The sequence below is a fragment of the Phyllobates terribilis genome, unplaced genomic scaffold (genome assembly GCF_046119375.1).
Source record: "Phyllobates terribilis strain yellow unplaced genomic scaffold, ASM4611937v1 Scaffold_2__4_contigs__length_985480577, whole genome shotgun sequence".
Lineage (NCBI taxonomy): Eukaryota > Metazoa > Chordata > Amphibia > Anura > Dendrobatidae > Phyllobates > Phyllobates terribilis.
In genome coordinates this window covers 196,591,923-196,617,024 of record NW_027362762.1, presented here as the reverse complement: position 1 = coordinate 196,617,024, position 25,102 = coordinate 196,591,923, and positions in this window count along the sequence as shown.

The following is a 25,102-nucleotide window of genomic DNA, read 5'->3' as shown; positions in this document are numbered from 1 at the left end:
CTTTGTTCTGTTCAAAGTTGAATGTGCTGACAACAAAATCACACAAAAATCATCAATGGAAATCAAATTTATTAACCAATGGAAGGTCTGGATTTGGAGTCACCCCCAAAATTAAAGTGGAAAAACACACTACAGGCTGATCCAACTTTGATGTAATGTCCTTAAAACAAGTCAAAATGAGGCTCAGTATTGTGTGTGGCCTCCACGTGCCTGTATGACCTCCCTACAACACCTGGGCATGCTCCTGATGAGGTTGCGGATGTCTCCTGTGGGATCTCCTCCCAGACCTGGACTAAAGCATCCGCCAGCTCCCGGACAGTCTGTGGTGCAACGTGACATTGGTGGATGGAGCGAGACCTGATGTCACAGATGTGCTCAATCGGATTCAGGTCTGGGAAATGGGCAGGCCAGTCCATAGCTTCAATGCCTTCATCTTGCAGCAACTGCTGACACTCTCCAGCTACATGAGGTCTGACATTATCCTGCATTAGGAGGAACCCAGGGCCAACCACACCAGCATATGGTCTCACAAGGGGTCTGAGGATCTGATCTCGGTACCTAATGGCAGTCAGGCTACCTCTGGGGAGCACATGGAGGGCTGTGTGGCCCTCCAAAGAAATGCCACCCCACACCATTACTGACCCACTGCTAAACCAGTCATGCTGAAGGATGTTGCAGGTAGCAGATCGCTCTCCACGGCGTCTCCAGACTCTGTCACGTCTGTCACATGTGCTCAGTGTGAACCTGCTTTCACCTGTGAAGAGCACAGGGTGCTAGTGGTGACTTTGCCAATCCTGGTGTTCTGTGGCAAATGCCAAGCGTCCTGCATGGTGTTGGGCTGTGAGCACAACCCTCATCTGTGGACGTCGGGCCCTCATACCACCCTCATGGAGTCGGTTTCTAACCGTTTGTGCAGACACATGCACATGTGTGGCCTGCTGGAGGTCATTTTGCAGGGCTCTGGCAGTGCTCCTCCTGTTCCTCCTTGCACAAAGGTGGAGGTAGCGGTCCTGCTGCTGGGTTGTTGCTCTCCTACGGCCCCCTCCACATCTCCTGGTGTACTGGCCTGTCTCCTGGAAGCGCCTCCAGCCTCTGGACACTACGCTGACAGACACAGCAAACCTTCTTGCCACAGCTCGCATTGATGTGCCATCCTGGATGAGCTGCACTATCTGAGCAACTTCTGTGGCTTGTAGAGTCCGTCTCATGCTACCGTGAGTGTGAAAGCACAACCAACATTCAAAAGTGACCAAAACATCAGCCATAAAGCATTGGTACTGAGATGTGGTCTGTGGTCCCCTCCTGCAGAACCACTCCTTTATTGAGGGTGTCTTGATAATTGCCAATAATTTCCATCTATTGTCTATTCCATTTGCACAACAGCATGTGAAATTGATTGTCAATCAGTGTTGCTTCCTAACTGGACAGTTTGATTTCACAGAAGTTTGATTTACTTGGAGTTATATTCTGTTGTTTAAGTGTTCCCTTTATTTTTTGAGCAGTGTATATGTATATATTATATGTATATATATATATATATATATATATATATATATATTATATATACATATATATATATTTATTTTTTGTTGCTTAAAATACTAAGGAAATGTGTCATCTTTAAATTTAGGCCTCTTAGAGATCATTTCATCTTTAACTTGCTTAGCTGCTCACAATAACAGTAATTTTGACCAGGGGTGCCCAAACTTTTACAAGTCACTGTAACTAATAATAGCTTCAAGAGATCCACCACAACACTATAGATCAATATAACAAATTTTATTTAAGCATTAAAATAAGCAAATAATAGGGGAAAACATTTACAGATGGATTTAAAATGTGGGGGACAGAGGTCAAAACATATGGTGATAGTTTATGATGATGTATACATGATTATTGTAGTAAAGTTAAATCAATAATGTTAAATAAAATAATCACATAATTGTCAATCTACCATAGTGGGCATGTAATTCATAGCGCTTATAAAATATGTACTATGAAAAATTACATTATTGAAGAACCATATAAATAAGGTGCGGTACGTATTACGTTACTAGAGCATGTTTATATATAACATTGTGCCAAATATATTAAACGAAGATAGCATGAGATTTTTTGCCTAGACCACATCAATTTAGAAGAGGAAAGAGAATAAATCAATAAATAAATAAAGTGACAGTGCACCAATAAATAGATCTGTGGTCATATGCAGGTATTCTAGATAAAGTGACAGTGCAAGATAGACCATGTGCAAAATAGAGCATATGTCCAGAAAAATCAAAGGCACAAAGTTAGGAGAGTAAGTTACATACCGCCAAATAACCACCATATGGCGTCCATTCCATGTGGTCCCGACGCGCGTTTCGCCGCCTGAGCTTTGACAAGGGATCTTGGTCTAGGTTATCTGAGCACACAAATCTTTGAGGGTGCCTAAACTTTTGCATTGGCTCATTTTCCTTTTTGTAATATTTCAAATGTAAAAGATGAAAAAAAAAATATATATATATATATTTTGCCTAAAATACAAAGAAAATGTGTCATTTTTAAATTTAGGCCTTTTAGGGATCATTTCATTTTTAACTTGCCTAACTGCTCACAATAACAGTAATTTTGACCAGGGGTGCCCAAACTTTTACATGCCACTGTAACTCAGCTCAGACTTGCCCACAAGAGAACAGGTGAATATCTTGCAGAGCCCCTGTGCAGAAGTGGGTCTCTCACCTCTCAAAATGAATGATGACAGTGTCTGTAAATTGCTGTGGATATCTTGATGCTAAATATGCAATCATAATAATGCAATTTCACGAAAAGTATAAAGAATGGCATTTTTAAGTACGCTGTAATTTAGTTCTATTTACCATATTTTTAAAAATGATCCTTCTTCAGGAAATGATTGGTGTGCACAGGATAAGGAACTGAAGGAAGCATCTAGCTGATCTGCACATAGCTTAGGATATGACATTTGGTGTGACATTAAAAGAATATGGTGTGATTATCCTGGCATGTCATGTCCTATGATTTCTAGTATAATATCCCGGTATATTGGTTGTGGGCCTATTTTAATGTAAGCTCCAGCGTTAAGCAGGACACCAGCAGTATACAGCCTAACAGTAACTGTTGGACTGTATATTTCATGAAGTGAGTACCTTTCCAGCAATTCCACCAAGTGGCTAAAAAAGTAGCAGTCTCATGCCCTAGCTACTGTTTTTTTTCTCTCTTACAATGTTTATGTGGCTCCCCGAGGGTTCGGTTGCCACAGGGGTATTGCACCTCAACCAGAGGTGTGATATTCCACTCCCAGGTAAGGATGGAGTGTGGACCAGGGCTCAGTTAGCTGCATACACACACTCACCCCATTTCCCGGGGACAGCTCGACGGTGCTTCCATTTATGCAGGCACGACTGACTATGTCCTCGGACAGCTCGACGGTGCTCCCATTTATGCAGGCACAACTGACCATGTCCCTGGCTGGAGTGGGGAGGGAACCCAGTGATGTTGGAGCAGTAGGGGACGGTTTCTGGAGCATAGGAAGGAGCTCATTGGGTGCAGGTCACCTGAGCTCAGACACAGAGAGGTAGATAAGAGGTGGGAGCCATCTTAAGTCAGAAGAGAGGAGAGTGGGAGAGTTCAGTTCAGTGGAGAAAGGAGAGAGAGCTGACAGGGAGCTGTGGCTCAGCCTGAGCTCGGCTCCACGAGGCAGGCCTGGAGAGATGGCCTGGGCCAGAGAGGAGAAGAGGAGAAGGAGAAGGAAGGAAAGAGGAGAGACAGAGGAGTAGAAAGGCTCCAGAAACAAGAAGGCAGAAGGGACCCTAAGAGAGCAGAACGGACAGCAACTGTTGCAAGCCCGTGTTATATCGGGTGAAGGGTCAGGCCGTGGAAGGGTACCGGATTCCCAAGTTGGTGGAAGTAAATCATCCCTCAGCCAAGAACTGGAGGTCGTGATCATTTATTGGTGCGACCCCTTGCTACACCCGCTAGGAAGGCACCACATAGGGTCAGGGAAACTGGCGCCAAGTTTTACCAGAGAAGGCCCGAGGCAGCCGGACAGAAGTGTGGTCACTAGTGTTGAGCATTCCGATACTGAAATATCGGGTATCGGCCGATATTCGCGGTATCGGAATTCTGATACTTAATTCCGATACTTTTGCAATATCGTATACCGGAATCGGAAGTTCCCATAATGCAATGAGCCATTTTCATTTTATTCAGCCAATGAGGATCCTAAGAAGTGTGGGCACATCCTGTTAGGCATGTAGGCATCTTAACTAATGGCATGGCTGTGATTGGCTGCTGAAATGATGTCATGATGCACTATAAAAGCCGCCGCCGCCATTTTGAGCTCACTCTGCTGTGAATTCAGTTAGGGATAGGACGCTGTTGTTCTGAGGGACAGTTTTAGCTACCTATTTGCTCTATACTGCTTTACCCAAGCTACTTTCTAAATCACTGTGCCTTGCAGCGCTAGTGCACAGTTCCCTGTGCTGTTCACCGCTGTCTGCAAGGTCTGTGTGTGTGAGTGCAGCTCACCCTGTAGTGTGTGCTTCAGCCAAGTCTGGTTGTAGTGCACTCAGTGTGTGTCACTGCCTCATACATTGTCCTTTTTTGCCAATTCATAATTTTTCCTGATATCTCCTATTAGTGTGGTGGTTCCATCTGTATTCAGCTAAATTGGTTCCAAACACACTATATAGGAGTAGATAGAGAAATTTTTTTCCGTCTTGCAGCACTAGTGCACAGTGCTCTGCATCTGTACTGTTCACCGCTGTCTGCAAGGTCTGGTGTGTGAGTGCAGCTCACCCTGTAGTGTGTGCTTCAACCACGTCTGGTTGTAGTGCACTCAGTGTGTGTCACTGCCTCATACATTGTCCTTTTTTGCCAATTCATAATTTTTCCTGATATCTCCTATTAGTGTGGTGGTTCCATCCGTATTCAGCTAAATTGGTTCCAAACACACTATATAGGAGTAGATAGAGAAATTTTTTTGGTCTTGCAGCGCTAGTGCACAGTGCTCTGCATCTGTACTGTTCACCGCTGTCTGCAAGGTCTGGTGTGTGAGTGCAGCTCACCCTGTAGTGTGTGCTTCAACCCCGTCTGGTTGTAGTGACGCGCCCCTGGGCCTGTGTCGCGCTGCGTTGCGCACGCGGGAGCTTACCCGGAGCCGGATCTGTTGAGGGTTGTAGTCTCGTGGCGGTGACCCGGTCCGTGCCCAGGGAGTCAAACTGAGCGGCGATGTATCAGCGGTAGATGTTGGACGACTACGCCACCCGTTGAGTACAGCTAAGGAGCTGCTGCTGCAGGGCAGACCGCTGAGGCCGGTGGTAGGATTGTGCAGCGTGATAGTATAACCCCCAACGGGAGGGGTATGGCCTCAGGGCAGCCGACGTGGATGATGGGGGTAGCAGGAACCACTCGGAGACGGTACGGTGTAGTTCAGGGTCTTTACTGGTGACAAAGATAGACCCTCCCGGAGTACTGGCTAGCGATTGGGGCCTGGTCAGTCCTTGAGCAGATGGGATCTCCCCTGGCCAGGCGGAGTGGTAGGCCTCCCACACTAACTGTACTCTTCTGGCTACCTTGCTAGAGGCGGGTATAAGTAGCCCACGTCCCTGAGTGTACCGTGTGGTGCTCACCCGTATGGCCGGTGACTCGGGGCCTTCTAGTAGCTTCCGCTCCACGACGGCGGTGCTGGTCCCATGCGTGTGACCGTGCCTTCGGGTTTCTTGGCCAGAGGACCTGGAATCCCCTGCCTGACGGATTCTGCTGCTGGGTAGGAGTTAGTCCCCACAGCCTCGGACTCTGGGTCCGGTAAGAAATCTTCTCAGTCAGGGCGAGCTCTGCAGCTGCCAGCCCCTGACTCCTTGTAACACTGCTCCCACAGAGCTCCTGATGTTCTGTTCCTATATTTGCTTCTTTTCTCTGTCTCTACTTCTTCTCTACTCACTCACCCTGCCTCAGCCCTAGGTTTATATAGGGGAAGTTCTTCCCCTCCCAGGACTGGGCAGGAGGTGTGGCATGCATAGGATTCCTGACCAAGAGACCTCCCACCTGCTCTCAGACGTAATATCTCTATCACTGTGGCAACCAGACCCCTGGGGTGTCACATTCCCCCCTAGTGAAATTTAGTACTCCGGGACTAAACATATTTTAGAAAAACATAACAAGATATAACAATAACAATACAATAAAGAAACACATAAAGGTGGTCACGGCATGTCCGTAACCGGGTGCAGTCTTTGAAGAAAGCAAGGTGTCCATTTCACCAAAACAGGGAGACGTAACCAGGTAGGGGTCTGTCCTGCCCCGAGTCCTTAACAGTCTTTAGTCCGTCCTGGGTTACGCTCCAACTATGTACACAGGATTCCCGGTAAATCCACCAAAGACTCCTATAAACAACTAGAAACACATAATTATACACAAGCAACAAGAAAAACAGGTAACCACAAATAAAACAATTTATACACTTCAAATCCTCCAACGTGCGGGTAACTGGCCTCTAGTGGCCCTAGTGGACCTACGGAGCTGACTGTCTGGCCCTGAACTACAGGGTGTAGGAGCTGTTAAGGGTAAACTGGGCAGCGGTCTACGGGCCCTTTGGCTCACTAGGGATATGGCAGGCTCACTGCAAGCATAGGGTTGATCCTCCTGGTCTGCTGGTGTGGGGTCTTCTGCCTCCTGGACCGGCTGTTCTTCCAGCTCTACCTGTTGCTCCGTAGGTGCTTGGGATGCTGGTTGGAGGAAGGTGAGTACGGGTACCACAACTGCACCATTGACTTGAGTCCAAGACCGAGGGAAGTCTCCGAGCACAGTACTAACCATATCTTCCCGTTCCTCTACGGGTCGATGGTCTTCTTGTTCCTCTTCAGGGTCCCGTAGCTGTTCAGGACACTTCTTCAGGTGATCCCGGGATACAATGGCTGTGGTCTCCCCTCCGTCTTTACTGATGGTACAGACCTTCGGGTTCTCGTGGCTTGAGGGCAGTACGGTGTACGGGTCCTTCTCCCACTGGTCGTCCAACTTGTGGAGCCGTCTTTTCCTCTTCAAGACCTGCTCTCCGGGCACCAGGGGAACAGCGGGAGCATACTGGTTGTAAGTTTTCTCTTGTCTCTCCCTAGCCTGACAGAGACTTCGCTCCACGCTCTCCTGTACTTTCCGGTACTGCTGCTGCCTCTCTGTGTCCCAGTCTGCTTCTGGTGAAGTGTCCTCGGGTGTCAGGACTCCCATTTCCAGGTCAACAGGTAACTTACCAGGTCTCGCCCTCATTAGGTAAGCCGGGGTACAGTTGGTGGAACCTACCGGGATGTGGTTGCATAGGTCCACCAGATCGGGCAGCTTCTCAGGCCACAGACTGCGTTCTTCCAGGGGCAACGTTTTCAGAAGATCCATTACCACCTGGTTCATTTTCTCACAAAGTCCATTAGTTTGCGGATGATAGGGTGTCGTCCTTATCTTCCGGCAGCCATACAGATTGCAGAATTCCTGGAAGACCTCCGCTTCAAAGGCAGGTCCCTGGTCCGTCAGCACTTGGTCCGGGTACCCGTGTGGACGGCAGAAGTGCTGCTGGAAGGCTCTAGCTGCTGTTTGAGCCGTTAAGTCCTTGACGGGGACGACAACCAAGAACCGGGAGTAATGATCCACGATGGTTAACGCGTAGACGTAGCCACTTCTGCTTGGGGTCAGTTTTACATGATCCAAGGCTACCAGTTCCAACGGCTGCCGGGTGACGATGGACTGCAGGGGAGTCTTCTGGCTGGCACGGTCCTTCCTCCTCAGGTTGCACGGGCCACAGTCTCTGCACCACCTCTCGATGGTTCCCCTCATGCCTACCCAATGGAACCGCCCGCGCAGCAGGAACTCCAGCTTCTTCCATCCGAAATGCCCAGCTCCATCGTGGTATGCCTCCATCACCATGGCTGCGTCTCGTCGTGGCACCACTACTTGCCAGATTAGTTCATGCGTCCGGGAGTTAACCATCCTGCGGCACAACTTCCCCTTGTAAAGGAACAGTCTACTCTTTTCTGCCCACAGTTGCTTGGCTTCCTCCGGAGCGTCTGGGTCAAGGCGAGCCTCTGGCTGAGTCAGCATCTCCTTCACCAGCCAGACAGCAGGGTCACTGTCTTGCGTTTCCGCCCAGTTGTAGTGAGGTAAGGGGTTAAGCGTAGCGCCTTGCTTACTCCTTACCCGATGGGAATACTGGATAGTCCCATGACGGTGAAACGCGGGGAGTTCGACTTCTTCCAGTCCCTCTGGATCTTCCCCTACGTCCGGTAGGTTTGGCATCCTGGACAGGGCGTCCGCGTTGGTATTGGAGCGTCCTGCCCGGTATTTGATGGTGAACTCGTAGTTGGACAGGCGGGCCATCCATCTCTGCTCTAGGGCACCGAGTCTTGCCGTGTCCAGGTGTGTCAACGGGCTGTTATCCGTGTACACGACGAACCGGGAAGAAGCGAGGTAGTGCTTAAAGCGTTCGGTGACTGCCCATACCACTGCCAGGAACTCTAGCTTAAATGAGCTGTAATTCTCAGGGTTTCTTTCGGTGGGTCGCAGTTTTCGGCTGGCGTAAGCGATTACTCGCTCTTTCCCCTGCTGGATCTGGGACAGCACGGCTCCTAGCCCGATGTTACTTGCGTCGGTGTAGAGGATAAAGGGCTGGCTGTAATCCGGGTACGCCAGGATTTCATCCCCCGTGAGGGCCATCTTCAGCTGGCGGAAGGACTCTTCTTCCAACTTCTCCCATCTGAAGGGCGGCTTCTGGTTCTTGGCCTTCCGGGACTGGCCTATCAGGAGGTCCTGCATAGGAGCTGCCTTTTTGGTGAAACCGGGGATGAACCTGCGGTAGTAGCCTACCAACCCGAGGAACTGCCGCACTTCCTTTACACTGGAAGGACTTGGCCATTCCTTAATTGCGGTGATCTTATCAGGGTCGGGAGCCACTCCGTCAGCGCTCACCACGTGTCCCAGGTACTGCACCTTTGGTTTCAGGAGGTGACACTTGGAGGGTTTCACCTTTAGGCCGTAGCTTGCCAGAGCTTCGAACACTTTCGCCAGGTGTTTCAGGTGGTCCTCATAAGTCTTAGAATATACGATGACATCGTCCAGGTACAACAGGACCGTCTCGAAGTTTCTGTGGCCCAGACAGCACTCCATTAATCGTTGGAAGGTTCCTGGTGCGTTGCAGAGTCCGAACGGCATACAGGTAAACTCGCTAAGTCCCATCGGGGTGGTGAATGCGGTCTTCTCCCGGTCCGCCTCTGCTACAGGAACCTGCCAGTACCCACTAGTGAGATCCAAGGTAGAGAAGAAGTTAGCAGATCTTAAAGCAGCCAAAGACTCCTCTATCCTTGGTAAGGGGTACGCATCCTTGTGTGTGATACGGTTGATTTTCCGGTAATCTACACACATCCTCATGGTGTTGTCTTTCTTTTTGACTAAGACTAGTGGAGCTGCCCAGGGGCTACAGCTATCCCTGATCACCCCAGCCTCCTTCATGTCTCTAAGCATCCCCTTGGCGTGTTGGTAGTGTGCAGGGGGTACGGGTCGATACCTCTCTTTTATGGGAGGATGGTCTCCCGTGGGGATGTGGTGTTCTACCCCCTTGACTCGCCCGAAGTCTAACGGGTGTTTACTAAACACTCTCTCGTACTCTTGAACCACCCGATAGACTCCCTGTTTCTGGTGTGAGGGAGTGGAGTCAGTACCCAAATGTAGTTGCTGACACCAGTCCTCCATTGTTTTCTTAGAGCCGTTACCTTCCTCCGGGTGAGATGGAGGCAAGGGTTCCACAGATTGTATAGCATTTTGGTTAATGGTATATAATTTGGCTAGCGTGGCATACCGGGGCAGGTACACTTCCCTCTTCCCGATATTGATTATGCGAACGGGCACCCTCCCATGGCGTACATTAACCACCCCCCGTGCTGTCAAGATGGTGGGCCTACTGTCTGAGTAAACTGGTTCTACCATTGCCTGGTAATCTCTACCTCTCAGACCAATAGCTGCCCGGCACCAAATCATCATTTCACTTTTTGGGGGCATGGCAATAGGGAAAGGGTCACACATTCTCACGCTACCAATCTCACCGCCGGAGAGTTCCACCTGTTACCGTCGCATCAGTGCCCGGATCTCTTTTTGGAGCACTCGCTGCTCGCCGGAGCTGGCGTTCTTGGCAACCTGCTGTAAAAGGAAAATCACCTCTGCAAGACAATTTTCAATTACATTAGTTCCTAGAGTTATCTTTGGGTGACTCTCGTGTTTGTCAATGTCTACAATGATCAGTCCCTGTGCTGCCAGTTCAACTCTACCGATTTTAATGATCACCTCTTTAAATCCAATCTGTGGCACGGGCTGACCATTGCTGGCGATGATACTCAAGTCGTCGTCAGGGTAGCGGGTGATATCCGAGTCATTCCAGTACTGCTTGAAGAGCACGTACGGGATGGTGGTGACCTGTGACCCGGTGTCCAGTAGGGCACTCATAGGAATGCCATCCAGTACCACGGGTAAGACTGGACGTCCTCCCACATATTTGTCGCGCCAGTTCGATGGGCCTGGTGATCTTTTTCCTGGGGGTTGGCCCTCTACCCCAGGTTGTGCCAGTTTAAAGGACAGTACCTTGCCATATGTCCGGGTTGATTGCAGCGGTGGCGCTGGCGGGGGTTGAGGCAGTGAAGCTCTCCTCCGTATCCGACATCCTCCTCCCCCCTAGTGGACCGTGGCCTACCTTGCGATGATCCTCTTCCGTAGGCCGCGGCTCCGCAGTAGATCGTCAGGGTTGAGGACCTTCCGTCGCGCTCCTGTGACGTCGGCGTCTGCTGGGCTCCTTCCAGGACCTTACGCGACGTCCGGACGTGAGGCGGGGCTTCAGTTCTCGCGCGCTTTCGGAGTCCACGCCCCTCTTCTTCCCGCGCGACGTCTTCAAGATGGCGTCCAACGGCGGGAAAACTCCACGGAAGGCGGGAAGAAGGCTGAAAATGGCGCCGGATGGCGGGAATCTTCACCGATGGCGGGAAGAAGGCTGAAGATGGCGCCGGATGGCGGGAATCTTCACCACAGGTAAGTTTGAACAGTCTCTTTCAGGCACGCAGTACCCGGTGGTTGCGGGCACGAGATCCTGCCGACTACGCCAAAGTTGATGCGCCCCTGGGCCTGTGTCACGCTGCGTTGCGCACGTGGGAGCTTACCCGGAGCCGGATCTGTTGAGGGTTGTAGTCTCGTGGCGGTGACCCGGTCCGTGCCTAGGGAGTCAAACTGAGCGGTGATGTATCAGCGGTAGATGTTGGACGACTACGCCACCCGTTGAGTACAGCTAAGGAGCTGCTGCTGCAGGGCAGACCGCTGAGGCCGGTGGTAGGATTGTGCAGCGTGATAGTATAACCCCCAACGGGAGGGGTATGGCCTCAGGGCAGCCGACGTGGATGATGGGGGTAGCAGGAACCACTCGGAGACGGTACGGTGTAGTTCAGGGTCTTTACTGGTGACAAAGATAGACCCTCCCGGAGTACTGGCTAGCGATTGGGGCCTGGTCAGTCCTTGAGCAGATGGGATCTCCCCTGGCCAGGCGGAGTGGTAGGCCTCCCACACTAACTGTACTCTTCTGGCTACCTTGCTAGAGGCGGGTATAAGTAGCCCACGTCCCTGAGTGTACCGTGTGGTGCTCACCCGTATGGCCGGTGACTCGGGGCCTTCTAGTAGCTTCCGCTCCACGACGGCGGTGCTGGTCCCATGCGTGTGACCGTGCCTTCGGGTTTCTTGGCCAGAGGACCTGGAATCCCCTGCCTGACGGATTCTGCTGCTGGGTAGGAGTTAGTCCCCACAGCCTCGGACTCCGGGTCCGGTAAGAAATCTTCTCAGTCAGGGCGAGCTCTGCAGCTGCCAGCCCCTGACTCCTTGTAACACTGCTCCCACAGAGCTCCTGATGTTCTTTTCCTATATTTGCTTCTTTTCTCTGTCTCTACTTCTTCTCTACTCACTCACCCTGCCTCAGCCCTAGGTTTATATAGGGGAAGTTCTTCCCCTCCCAGGACTGGGCAGGAGGTGTGGCATGCATAGGATTCCTGACCAAGAGACCTCCCACCTGCTCTCAGACGTAATATCTCTATCACTGTGGCAACCAGACCCCTGGGGTGTCACATTAGTGCACTCAGTGTGTGTCACTGCCTCATACATTGTCCTTTATTGCCAATTCATAATTTTTCCTGATATCTCCTATTAGTGTGGTGGTTCCATCCGTATTCAGCTAAATTGGTTCCAAACACACTATATAGGAGTAGATAGAGGAATTTTTTTGGTCTTGCAGCGCTAGTGCACAGTGCTCTGCATCTGTACTGTTCACCGCTGTCTGCAAGGTCTGGTGTGTGAGTGCAGCTCACCCTGTAGTGTGTGCTTCAACCCCGTCTGGTTGTAGTGCACTCAGTGTGTGTCACTGCCTCATACATTGTCCTTTATTGCCAATTCATAATTTTTCCTGATATCTCCTATTAGTGTGGTGGTTCCATCCGTATTCAGCTAAATTGGTTCCAAATACACTATATAGGAGTAGATAGAGAAATTTTTTTGGTCTTGCAGCGCTAGTGCACAGTGCTCTGCATCTGTACTGTTCACCGCTGTCTGCAAGGTCTGGTGTGTGAGTGCAGCTCACCCTGTAGTGTGTGCTTCAACCCCGTCTGGTTGTAGTGCACTCAGTGTGTGTCACTGCCTCATACATTGTCCTTTATTGCCAATTCATAATTTTTCCTGATATCTCCTATTAGTGTGGTGGTTCCATCCGTATTCAGCTAAATTGGTTCCAAACACACTATATAGGAGTAGATAGAGGAGCCTTTCTGCAGCATTGGGCCCTGCAGCCCCAGCCAGATTAGTATTAGCCTATTTTTTGCAGCCTCATCTATTGCATTGTAGGTTACCTTCCTACATTGTAATAGCTACAAAAAGTTTGTGATACTATCGTTATTACATCTTTAGGCACATCCAGTGTCTTTTTGTGACAAAAAAAAACCTAAATAAAGTTCACCAAACACTCCACTTTACAGTTGTGTAGGCCACATTAGCTCATATTAAAGTCTAGTCCACACTTTATAAAATTAGTGTTTCTTATACCTGTTAGCAGCTGTTCAGGAATAAGCACACTAAGCCCTTAGTACTTTTCTGCCTCTCTTTATCAGTCTACCAAGATGAAGAAGGCAGGGAGTAAGGCATGTGGTCGTGGGCGTGGGCGTGGAGTTTCTGCAGGGAGAGGACGTGAGGATTCTGTGCCTGCAGGGAGAGGACGTGGGGATTCTGTGCCTGCTGCGGGCACCAGTGACTCAGCATCCCCCAGTTTTACCAGGGAACAGTCCTTTATGCGCAGCTTTGTAGGAGCTAGCCGTACCCCACTGCTGCACGAGGACCAAATTGAAGCCGTTGTCGGATGGATGGCAGCTAACGCATCGACTTCAATTAGTTCCAGATCCTCTCAGGTCCTGAGCACTGAAGAGCACCCATCTGTCTCTTCACCACCTGCCAAATTGCCCAGGCAGTCAGAGAGCCCTGGACAGTAGCCATCTCTACTTCTGTTCTCTGAATCTCTTGGCTTGGAAAGAGGGGGCCAGCCAAGCAGAATTCTAGAATTTGAAGAAAAGGTAGTATGCAGTGATGCGCAACCGTTTTGTCTCTCTGAATCTGAAGAGGCGGGTGCCTATGGTCAGCAGCACACCTCAGTACGCATCTGATGATGAGACTCAGGTGCCACTTTCTGGTGCGTACTGTGCTGTCGAGACTACCCAGGAGAATCAGTTGTTTGAAGAGGGTGGTGTAGATGATGAGGTCCTTGACCCATCATGGCGTGAGGGACAGGAAGGTGGTGGGAGCAGCTCTGAGGAAGAGATTCCCCGAACGGCCCAAAAAGGAGGGAAGGGAGGGGGCAGACTTGGTTGCCTGTAGCCTCCACTTCGGCACCCATTAGGAGCATGGCTCTTCCAAAATCCAAACCGGGCGCTCCCAAGACTTGCAGTGCCTGGTCCTTTTTTGACACAGTTGCAGATGACATTTGCTTTGTCAAATGCAAGCTGTGTAATCAGAAGGTGAAAAGAGGGAAAAGTGTCAGCAACCTCAATACCACAAATATGTGGAAACATGTGCGGACCAAGCACGTGGTGGAGTTACAAAAACACACTGAAGACCTAGGCCAACCTACAGCGCCACCTACCACCTCTTCAGCTCGTGTTGTAGCCTCTTCCTCCAGCTCACACACAGCTGGTTCGGCTTCCTCACAGGATCGCCATGGAAGAATCTCTGGCACTGTTGTACAGAGACACAGTGTAATTCCACCCACAGCACCACTTTCCCAGTCATCCTCACACTCCCAGGCCAGTCTACAGCCATCGTTAGCACAGGCATGGGAGAAAAGGCGCCCATACTCGGCAAACCACCCCCGAGCACAGGCTCTGAATGCTGGCATTGCTAAACTACTGGCCTTTGAAATGCTATCATTCAGGCTGGTGGAGACTGACACATTCCGTAACTTTATGGCATTGGCAGTCCCACAATACAACGTGCCCAGCCGCTTTTATTTCAGCAGGCAAGCCGTCCCTGCCCTGCAACATCATGTGGAGGGAAAAATTAAACATGCGCTACAAAACGCCGTCAGTAGCAAGGTCCACCTGACCACCGATGCGTGGACCAGTAAGCATGGACAGGGACGATACCTTTCCCTCACTGCCCATTGGGTAAATGTTGTGGAGCCGGGTACAAATCTTGAGAGTGGCGCTGTACGTGTTCTGCCAACTCCAAGGATTGCAGGAATCCAGTCTGTACACATTGACTCCTCCTCATGCTCCAGTTCCTCTGAATCAGCGCTGCAGGAGCCGTCACGGTCTACCTCCACATCGACCCGTGAACGGTTACCTGTTATGATGACCGATATGAGCACAGCCGTGGCCAAACGTCAACAGGCCGTATTAAAATTAATTTCTTTGGGGAATCGAAGCCACACAGCGCAGGAGCTCTGGAATGCCATCAAGCAGCAGAGCGACGTGTGGTTTGTGCCAGCGAATCTCCAGCCAGGCATGGTAGTGTGTGACAATGGCCGAAATCTGGTGGCAGCTCTGGGCCTAGGCAACCTCACTCACATCCCATGTCTGGCACATGTGCTCAACTTGGTCGTGCAGAGTTTTTTGAGGGACTATCCAGATCTTGATGCACTGCTTCACAAGGTCCGCATAGAGTGCGCTCACTTGCGGCGTTCCAGCAATGCAAGATCACACATTGCAGCTCTGCAGCGCCGATTACGTCTTCCGGAACATCGCATCATATGTGACCTACCCACCAGGTGGAATTCAACGTTACATATGTTGGAGAGGTTGTGTGAGCAGCAGGCAGCAGTAATGGAGTACCAGCTGCAGCAGGCGCAAACAAGTCGCAGTGCGCGCCGTTCACACTTCACCACCACTGAGTGGGCCTCTATGAAGGACGTTTGCCACGTTTTGCGTGCCTTCGATTATTCCACGCGGATGGCGAGTGCAGATGATGCACTAGTCAGCATGACTATCCCCCTTATCTGCCTGCTTGAAAAAACACTGCAAGCACTAAGGGACGAGGTTTTGGAAGAGGTGGAGGATGAGGAGTCACAAATGCCATCTGCTTCTCTACAGTCTGCGCAACGTGGTTCCTCACAAAGGCCTAGGCAGGGGACACTTTGTGAGGAGGATGAGGAGGAGTCAATGGATGAGGAAGACATCTGTCCAGAGGAGGGAGGTACACAATGCTCTAGTAGTCAGTATCTAGAGCGAGGGTGGGGTGATGCAGAGCAGGCAGAGATCACGCCTCAAGCAGGGGACAGCGTTTCTTGGCCAGTTGGCAGTCTGCAGCACATGGTTGATTTCATGCTGCAGTGCCTGAGAAACGACCGCCGCATCGCCCACATTCTCAACACGGCTGATTATTGGGTGTCCACCCTCCTAGATCCTCGCTACCGGGACAACTTACAAAGCCTCATAACACCGTTGAACCGGGAGCGTAAAATGCGGGAATACCAAGACGCACTGGTGCATTCCATCATGTTCTCCATTCCAACCGAGAGCAGTGCTGCTAGTGCTTTACAAAGCAGCTCAGTGCGTCGAGGCAGTGGAGGAAGCTCTGCACAAAGAGGGAGCAGAAGCAGCGCCTCAGCACAAGGCAAGACCAGTATGGCCGAAATGTGGCAAAGTTTTGTGTCCCCGCCGCCACAAATGTCTACACCATCACAGACGGCTCCAGTCAGCAGGAGGCAACGTTTCCGTCAGATGGTGACAGACTACATGTCTTGCCCTCTTAGTGTACTCCCAGACAGCTCTTCTCCCTTCAAGTTTTGGGTCTGTAAGCTGGATACATGGCCAGAGCTTAGTCAGTATGCATTGGAGGTGCTAGCTTGCCCTGCTGCTAGTGTATTATCGGAACGCGTCTTTAGTGCCGCAGGTGGTGTACTAATAGACCGTCGCATGCGACTATCCTCCGATAACGTTGACCGGCTTACTTTTCTCAAAATGAACAAGGCCTGGATCTCTCATGAATTTGCCAGTCCTCTTCCAGAATAAATAATTGATTGGCAACAGTATCCAGGTCTCCTGTTCTGTTCATGTTTCTACCACCTGAACTGTAATCCCTGAGCTCCAACACCGCCAGTTAGCACTCGGAAGTGCCGTCTGCACAGTCAACACTTGCTGCCGTGTTATTGGGGTTCAGTAACGTCAGCTGTTCCCCTGCTGTGCGGACGGCAATTTCTCCTGCTCTGTCCACATTCTCACTACTACAGATTTGAAAGTTTCTCCAATTACACCTCTGGCTCCTCTGTTTTCAGTATTATCCCTGAGCTCCAACACCGCCAGTTGGCGCTCGGAAGTGCCGTCTGCACAGTCAACACTTGCTGCCGTGTTATTGGGGTTCAGTAACGTCAGCTGTTCCCCTGCTGTGCGGACGGCAATTTCTCCTGCTCTGTCCACATTCTCACTACTACAGATTTGAAAGTTTCTCCAATTACACCTCTGGCTCCTCTGTTTTCAGTATTATCCCTGAGCTCCAACACCGCCAGTTGGCGCTCGGAAGTGCCGTCTGCACAGTCAACACTTGCTGCTGTGTTATTGGGGTTCAGTAACGTCAGCTGTTCCCCTGCTGTGCGGACGGCAATTTCTCCTGCTCTGTCCACATTCTCACTACTACAGATTTGAAAGTTTCTCCAATTACACCTCTGGCTCCTCTGTTTTCAGTATTATCCCTGAGCTACAACACCGCCAGTTGGCGCTTGGAAGTGCCGTCTGCACAGTCAACACTTGCTGCCGTGTTATTGGGGTTCAGTAACGTCAGCTGTTCCCCTGCTGTGCGGACGGCAATTTCTCCTGCTCTGTCCACATTCTCACTACTACAGATTTGAAAGTTTCTCCAATTACACCTCTGGCTCCTCTGTTTTCAGTATTATCCCTGAGCTCCAACACCGCCAGTTGGCGCTCGGAAGTGCCGTCTGCACAGTCAACACTTGCTGCCGTGTTATTGGGGTTCAGTAACGTCAGCTGTTCCCCTGCTGTGCGGACGGCAATTTCTCCTGCTCTGTCCACATTCTCACTACTACAGATTTGAAAGTTTCTCCAATTACACCTCTGGCTCCTCTGTTTTCAGTATTATCCCTGAGCTCCAACACCGCCAGTTGGCGCTCGGAAGTGCCGTCTGCACAGTCAACACTTGCTGCTGTGTTATTGGGGTTCAGTAACGTCAGCTGTTCCCCTGCTGTGCGGACGGCAATTTCTCCTGCTCTGTCCACATCCACTGTACTACACATTTTAAAGTTGCTCCAATTACACCTCTGGCTCCTCTGTTTTTATTCTTATCCCTGGGCTCCAGCACCGCCAGTTGGCGCTCAGAAGTGCCGTCTGCACAGTCAACACTTGCTGCGGTGTTATTGGGGTTCAGTAACGTCAGCTGTTCCCCTGCTGTGTTCATGGCAATTTCTCCTGCTCTGTCCACATTCACTGTGCTACTTATTTAAAACTTGCTCCAATTAGGCCTCTGACTCCACTCTGTTTTTATTATTTACCCTGGGTTCCAGCACAGCCAGCTGGTTCTCGGCAGTGTCTTTGGCACGGGTACTCCCTCCTGCCCAGCCTGGTTCCAGCACGCCAGCTGTTTCCGGGTAGTGTCAACGTCACTTTGCCTCCAATGCGTTGTCCTGTCGTGTTGCGGTCGGGTTAGCCGACTCTATGGTGCCTGCAGTTTAGGTGACTCCTATGTGGGCTGCGGGATCTGGCAATGAAGGCTGGTTCCATAGTGCCAATAGGACAAGCACCCCCTGTAGGACTGTGGGTTTTGGTAACTGCGGCTGGCTTGCGGACTTGAACTTTTTTTTACATGGGTACCTTCTGCTACCCATCCGGGTTCCAGTACCGTCAGCTGGTTCTCGGCAGTGCCTTTGGATTAGGTGCCTCCTTCTCGGTATCCAAGTTCCACCAACGTCTGCTGGTCCTTGGTAGTGCTTTCTGGCGCAGGTACCTCCTGCTCAGTAACCGAGTTCCAGTAACATCAGCTGGTCCTCGGTAGTTCCATTGGCTCTTGTACCTTCTGCTACCCATCCGGGTTCCAGTACCGTCAGCTGGTCCTCGGTAGTTCCATTTGCTCTTGTACCTTCTACTACCCATCCGGGTTCCAGTACCGTCAGCTGGTTCTCGGCAGTGTCTTTGGCACGGGTACTCCCTCCTGCCCAGCCTGGTTCCAGCACGCCAGCTGTTTCCGGGTAGTGTCAACGTCACTTTGCCTCCAATGCGTTGTCCTGTCGTGTTGCGGTCGGGTTAGCCGACTCTATGGTGCCTGCAGTTTAGGTGACTCCTATGTGGGCTGCGGGATCTGGCAATGAAGGCTGGTTCCATAGTGCCAATAGGATAAGCACCCCCTGTAGGACTGTGGGTTTTGGTAACTGCGGCCGGCTCGCGGACTTGAACTTTTTTTTACATGGGTACCTTCTGCTACCCATCCGGGTTCCAGTACCGTCAGCTGGTTCTCGGCAGTGCCTTTGGATTAGGTGCCTCCTTCTCGGTATCCAAGTTCCACCAACGTCTGCTGGTCCTTGGTAGTGCTTTCTGGCACAGGTACCTCCTGCTTAGTAACCGAGTTCCAGTAACATCAGCTGGTCCTCGGTAGTTCCATTGGCTCTTGTACCTTCTGCTACCCATCCGGGTTCCAGTACCGTCAGCTGGTCTTCGGTAGTTCCTCAGCCTTCTTGTACTTTCTGCTACATTTCCAAGTTCAAGCTTTTTGAAATGGTTCTTGGTAATCACTCTGGATCACCCTGACGAGGATCCTGAAGACGAGGACCCTGAAGACCAACCCGAAGAAGACGAGGACCCCGAAGACGACGACCCTGAAGACGAGGACCATGAAGACCACCCCGAAGAAGACGAGGACCCTGAAGACGAGGACCCTGAAGACCACCCCGAAGAAGACGAGGACCCTGAAGACCACCCCGAAGAAGACGAGGACCCTGAAGACCACCCCGAAGAAGACGAGGACCCCGAAGACGAGGACCCAGAAGACCAACCCGAAGAAGACGAGGACCCCGAAGACGAGGACCCGGAAGACGACCACCCTGAAGACTACCCTGAAGAAGACCAAGAAGATGACCCTGAAGAAGTTGACCAAGAGGACAAAGAAGAGAAGACAAGTACCAAGATACAGAAGAACAAGAGACAGAAAACCAAGAAGCAGAAATACAAGAAGCTGCAGAACAAAAAGCGGAAGAACATTAAGCATAAGATTAAAATTCAGAGCAAAAGATAATATCTAAATTATAAGCAGAATATGACTAAGCAGTGTATGGGGGTGAGTCCGTTCCTCCTCGTGGTGCCCCTGGAAAAGACCTGCTGCTGCAGGCCAAACTGAACGCGGACAAATCCTGTTGTGAATCTTTTGTGACGGGCAGAACGAAAGGTGTAATGTCCAACCTTTTATAGATAACAACTACAGGAATGCCTGTCACAAATAAGAATATGATGAAGAAGAAGAATATGAAGAAGATGAAGAAGTAGAATATGAAGAATGTAAAAAAAAAGAATAATACGAAGAAGGTGAAGAAGAAGAAGGTGAAGAAGAAGTGGATGAAAAAGATGCTGAGGATGATGAAGGAGAAAGTGTGGGAGAAGTAAAAAAGAAGGTGAAGAGCATGGAAGTAGTGAAACATAAATATCTGACAAAATATAAAAATACTTAACATAGTTAATATTTCCGTAACTCAGAACATCTTAAAAAAATAGTAATTCCTGCTATTCCATTTGATTGGGCTAAACCTCTATGCCTTTATTGTCTCCCCCACCTCCCCCAATACATTCTACATTATTCTTAGTTGTTTTCCTTCATGTAGAATTAACCTACAAGGAAAGAAAGGGTTTATTTTAATTCCGATATTTATGTCCCATTGACTTGCATTGGTTTCCGGTATCGGAATCGGCGATATCCGATACTTTTTCGGTATCGGTCCGATCCAATCCGATCCGATATTTCCCGATATCGGAAAGTATCACTCAACACTAGTGGTCACTGGTGGGGCACGAGAGGCCAGAGAAAGGATAGAAGGGGGTCCTGTGCCACACTCCTGAGTTGCCTGGGGGTTGACCGAGCCCCTCACCTGGTGGACGCAGCACGGCTTAGGCAATCATTGCTGACAGAGGTGACTTGGATATCAACTGTGAGTAAAAGGCCTGAACTGCACCATTGGACTCTGTGTGATTTATGCTGCGCCTGCACCATCACCCCCAGCATCCACCTACATTGTCCTGAGGCTACACTGTTCCCGTGGGGAGTTATCCTATCCCTGTGCTGCACACCAACACCAGCCTCAGCGGTCTGCCTTGCAGCGGCGGTCATCCCTGACCGCAATCCACGGGTGGCGTAGTCGGACATTCCCAAATCTATAAATTGACTACCACAGCATTTGGTCTGACCGCCCTGAGCCACGGGATCGGGTTGCCACTACTACCCCCAGCCTCGCACAGAAGCCCGGTTCCGGGTGCCCCACGGCCCAGGGGGCGAGTCATTTACATCTCCTCATAATTATGTATTTAATCTCCAGGTTTCTAAGTCTTAGTCCCTGAATAATATTCAGATCTAGCAAATGTTCTTTCTATTTCAAATGGATGATTACTTGACATGTGAATTCAGCCTTAGGTATCCTCTAACTTAATGGTGTTTTCCCATGAACAAAGTTAATTTTAATCAACATTTTAATTAATAGATCTTTGAAAAATATTGAGTTCTACATTTGGATGTGTTTAAAAAAAATGTTCCTGTGCTGAGATAATCTTATAAATGTGCCCCCACTATGTACTGTGCAATGGCTGTATCTGACCATGCAGGGACATGGTCTGATCATACCACCGCTCCTGGACAGGGGAGGAAGTTTGCCATCATAGAGTGACTGCAGACTTGAACCCTCAGCCTGGAAAAACCTTTTAAGTAATATGTGATCCTTGTTCATTTTCACTTCTAGAATATTGCTATGATTGAAAGTGATATTCAATGTACATGCTAGTTCTTGATACAAAATGTGACATTCTTTTCTCCATGATATCATAAGGAAGAATTATAGTGCATTCTAGCTTAACATCTTTGTATGATTTCTTTATATTTGTTGACAGAAAATCCATTGTTACTTTGGATCAGCGTATGGAAAGATGTACACTGCAAACCTTAGCTTTGACTTATGCTTTGCTTTCTTTCATGATGGGTTGCTTTATTGTGAGTCTACGAGGGGTGGGTGATCACTTTTTTGCCAAGGGCAATTGGGATATTTATAACATAATTCGTCGGCCACAAAAAATTAACAACTTAAAAATGATCCTGCAATACTTGGTCAAACATTTAATTAACTCATCTCTAATGTGATCGGTGGAACTGCTTCTCTGTTGTGAGGCTGTGATGGTAAGTGGTATGGATGATATTGCTACTCACAATTGCTTTTCCAGGTTTGTGTCGGTCTGGTGTGCAGTCGACTCTTCATGATAAGTTTTGTAAAGAACTGATCTCAGCAGTAAGTTGTTCCAAACACAGATGTATAAAACACTGCATGTCTCCTCACAGTGGAAAATCCATCACTGCTAAAGTAACAACTATATGCATCACAGAGGAGACACCGAGACTGCTGTGTACATCACACAAGAGACACCAAGACTGATCTATACATCACATAGGATACACTGAGGCTGCTGTATATACAGGTGCATCTCACTAAATTAGAATATCATAAAAAAAGTTAATTTATTTCAGTTCTTCAATACAAAAAGTGAAAATCATATATTATAGAGTCAATACAGAGTGATCTATTTCAAGTATTTATTTCTGTTAATGTTGATGATTATGGCTTACAGCCAATGAAAACACAAAAGTCATTATCTCAGTAAAATAGAATACTTTATAACAACAGCTTAAAAAATGTTTTTAAAATCCGAAATGTTGGCCTACTGAATAGTATGTTCAGTGAATGCACTCAATACTTGATCAGGGCTCCTTTTGCATCAATTACTGCATCAATGCGGCGTGACATGGAGGCGATCAGCCTGTGGCACTGCTGAGGTGTTATGGAAGCCCAGGTTGCTTTGATAGCAGCCTTCAGCTCATCTGCATTGTTGGGTCTGGTGTCTCTCATCTTCCTCTTGACAATACCCCATAGATTCTCTATGGGATTAAGGTCAGGCGAGTTTTCTGGCCAATCAAGCACAGTGATACTGTTGTTTTTAAACTAGGCATTTGTACTTTTGGCAGTGTGGACAGGTGTCAAATCCTGCTGGAGAATGAAATTTCCATCTCCAAAGAGCTTGTCGGCAGAGGGAAGCATGAAGTGCTCTAAAATTTCCTGGTAAACGGCTGTGCTGACTTTGGTCTAGATAAAACACAGTGGACCTACACCAACAGATGACATGGCTCCCCAAACCATCACTGATTGTGGAAACTTCACAGTAGACCTCAAGCAGCTTGGATTGTGTGCCTCTCCACTCTTCCTCCAGACTCTGGGACCTTGATTTCCAAATGAAAACTGGAACTCTGGGACCTTGTGGAGTGTGTCAATGACTGCCTTCTGGACATCTGTCAAGTCAGCAGTCTTCCCCATGATTTTGGAGCCTACTGAAACAGACTAAAGGACCTTTTTAAATGCTTAGGAAGACTTTTCAGGTGTTTTTGTTAATTATTTTAACTTCACACTAAACTTCAAGCAGCTTGGATTATGTGCCTCTCCACTCTTCCTCCAGACTCTGGGACCTTGATTTCCAAATGAAAACTGGAACTCTGGGACCTTGTGGAGTGTGTCAATGACTGCCTTCTGGACATCTGTCAAGTCAGCAGTCTTCCCCATGATTGTGGAGCCTACTGAAACAGACTAAAGGACCTTTTTGAATGCTTAGGACGCCTTTTCAGGTGTTTTTGTTAATTATTTTAATTTGCTGAGATAATGACTTTTGTGTTTTCATTGGCTGTAAGCCATAATCATCAACATTAACAGAAATAAACACTTGAAATAGATCACTCGGTTTGTAATGACTCTATATGATATATGAGTCTCACTTTTGGTATTGAAGAACTGAAATAAATTAACTTTTTGATGATATTCTAATTTAGTGAGATGCACCTGTACATCACAAAGATAGACTGGGACTGGTGTATATAAATACAGCACATAGGAAACACTGGGACTGATATATAACAACATCACAGAGGATACAGAGACTGCTGTATGCATTACATAGGAGACACTCTGACTGCTGAATTCTTCATCGGGACAGGAGCACAGAGCACGCTAACTCCACCCACAAAGAATCCTTTGTCGCATACACCATAGTGTCCAGTAGTGAACACAGCATGTGCATGCTTGCAGACTAGGGAGGAATTAAAGGAATGGCTGCCGGCAAAATGGGTCGGCAGTTCAAGAACTGTGATGCTCAAGAATCTGCCCGAGGGCTGGAGTAAACATCAAACTTTTAGGATTAGTAAATATCAAACTTTTAGGATTAGCTGAACTTGGAGATGTAAATATTTTGCAAATCGCTTCATATGAATTCCCTAAAGTGGCCACTGCACTATTACACATTATGAAGATTACATAAGCTTCACTTAACCTCAGGCATGGCTGGGCAAGCTTCCACATAATATCTTGAAACTATCACATTCCATGGCATACAGCAACCAAAGGTACTATCAAGAGGTACTGTCATAGCCTATATCATAGCCTATATAAATCACAGAAAGAGAGAATTGTGGATGATCCTCACTGCTGGTAACCAAAATGGTAAATCCAGGTCCACACTAGTAGGTTTCCATTTTTTTATGTCAACTCTTTTTGAAGTTTCCACACTTCTTCATCAGGTTTTTTGTCCTGATGAAGAAGTGTGTAAATTTTGAAATGCATTCACATAGTAAAAAACTGCAAACCTACTCATGTGGATCTGGATTTACCATTTCGATTACCAGCAGTGCAGATCATCCACAATTTTCCTTTTCTGTGATTTCTTCGGTCTGAGGACCCATGGACCTGCAGAAGATGGGTGTCTATACCATAACAATGTTGTGTGAACACAACCAGACCAGGTTAGTATAACCTTTTATAATATCTAATTGTCAAGATAAGACCCTATTGCGCTTTTTTCTGCTCCTTCGTTTTATAGCCTGTATAAAAGCGGAGGAATAGAATGCAGCAGCCATTTTGGTGTGAATCTGAATAATTACAGGATGTCACAGCTTAACCATAGATATAAGGAGAGGAAGACAAAAAGGAATTGTATAAATAATGTGTGATTGAACAGTAATGAAGAAAATTAGCATGTGAGTAATAAAGAATAATACAGATTTAAACCCTTCAGGACCTGACATTTTTTTTCATTTTTGTGTTTAGTTTTTTCATCCCTTAATTCAGGAGCCATACTTTTTATTTTTCCTCCAACATAGCCATAAGAGAGCTTGTTTTTTGCAGGGCAAGTTCTAGTTTTGAAAGACACCATTCATTTTACCATATAATGTACCGGAAAACAAGAAAAAAATTATAAGTGTGATAAAATAATTAAAAACCCGCAATTCTGCCATTTTTTTGGTTTTCTTTTTACGTCACTCATTGTGTTGTAAAAATTACTTG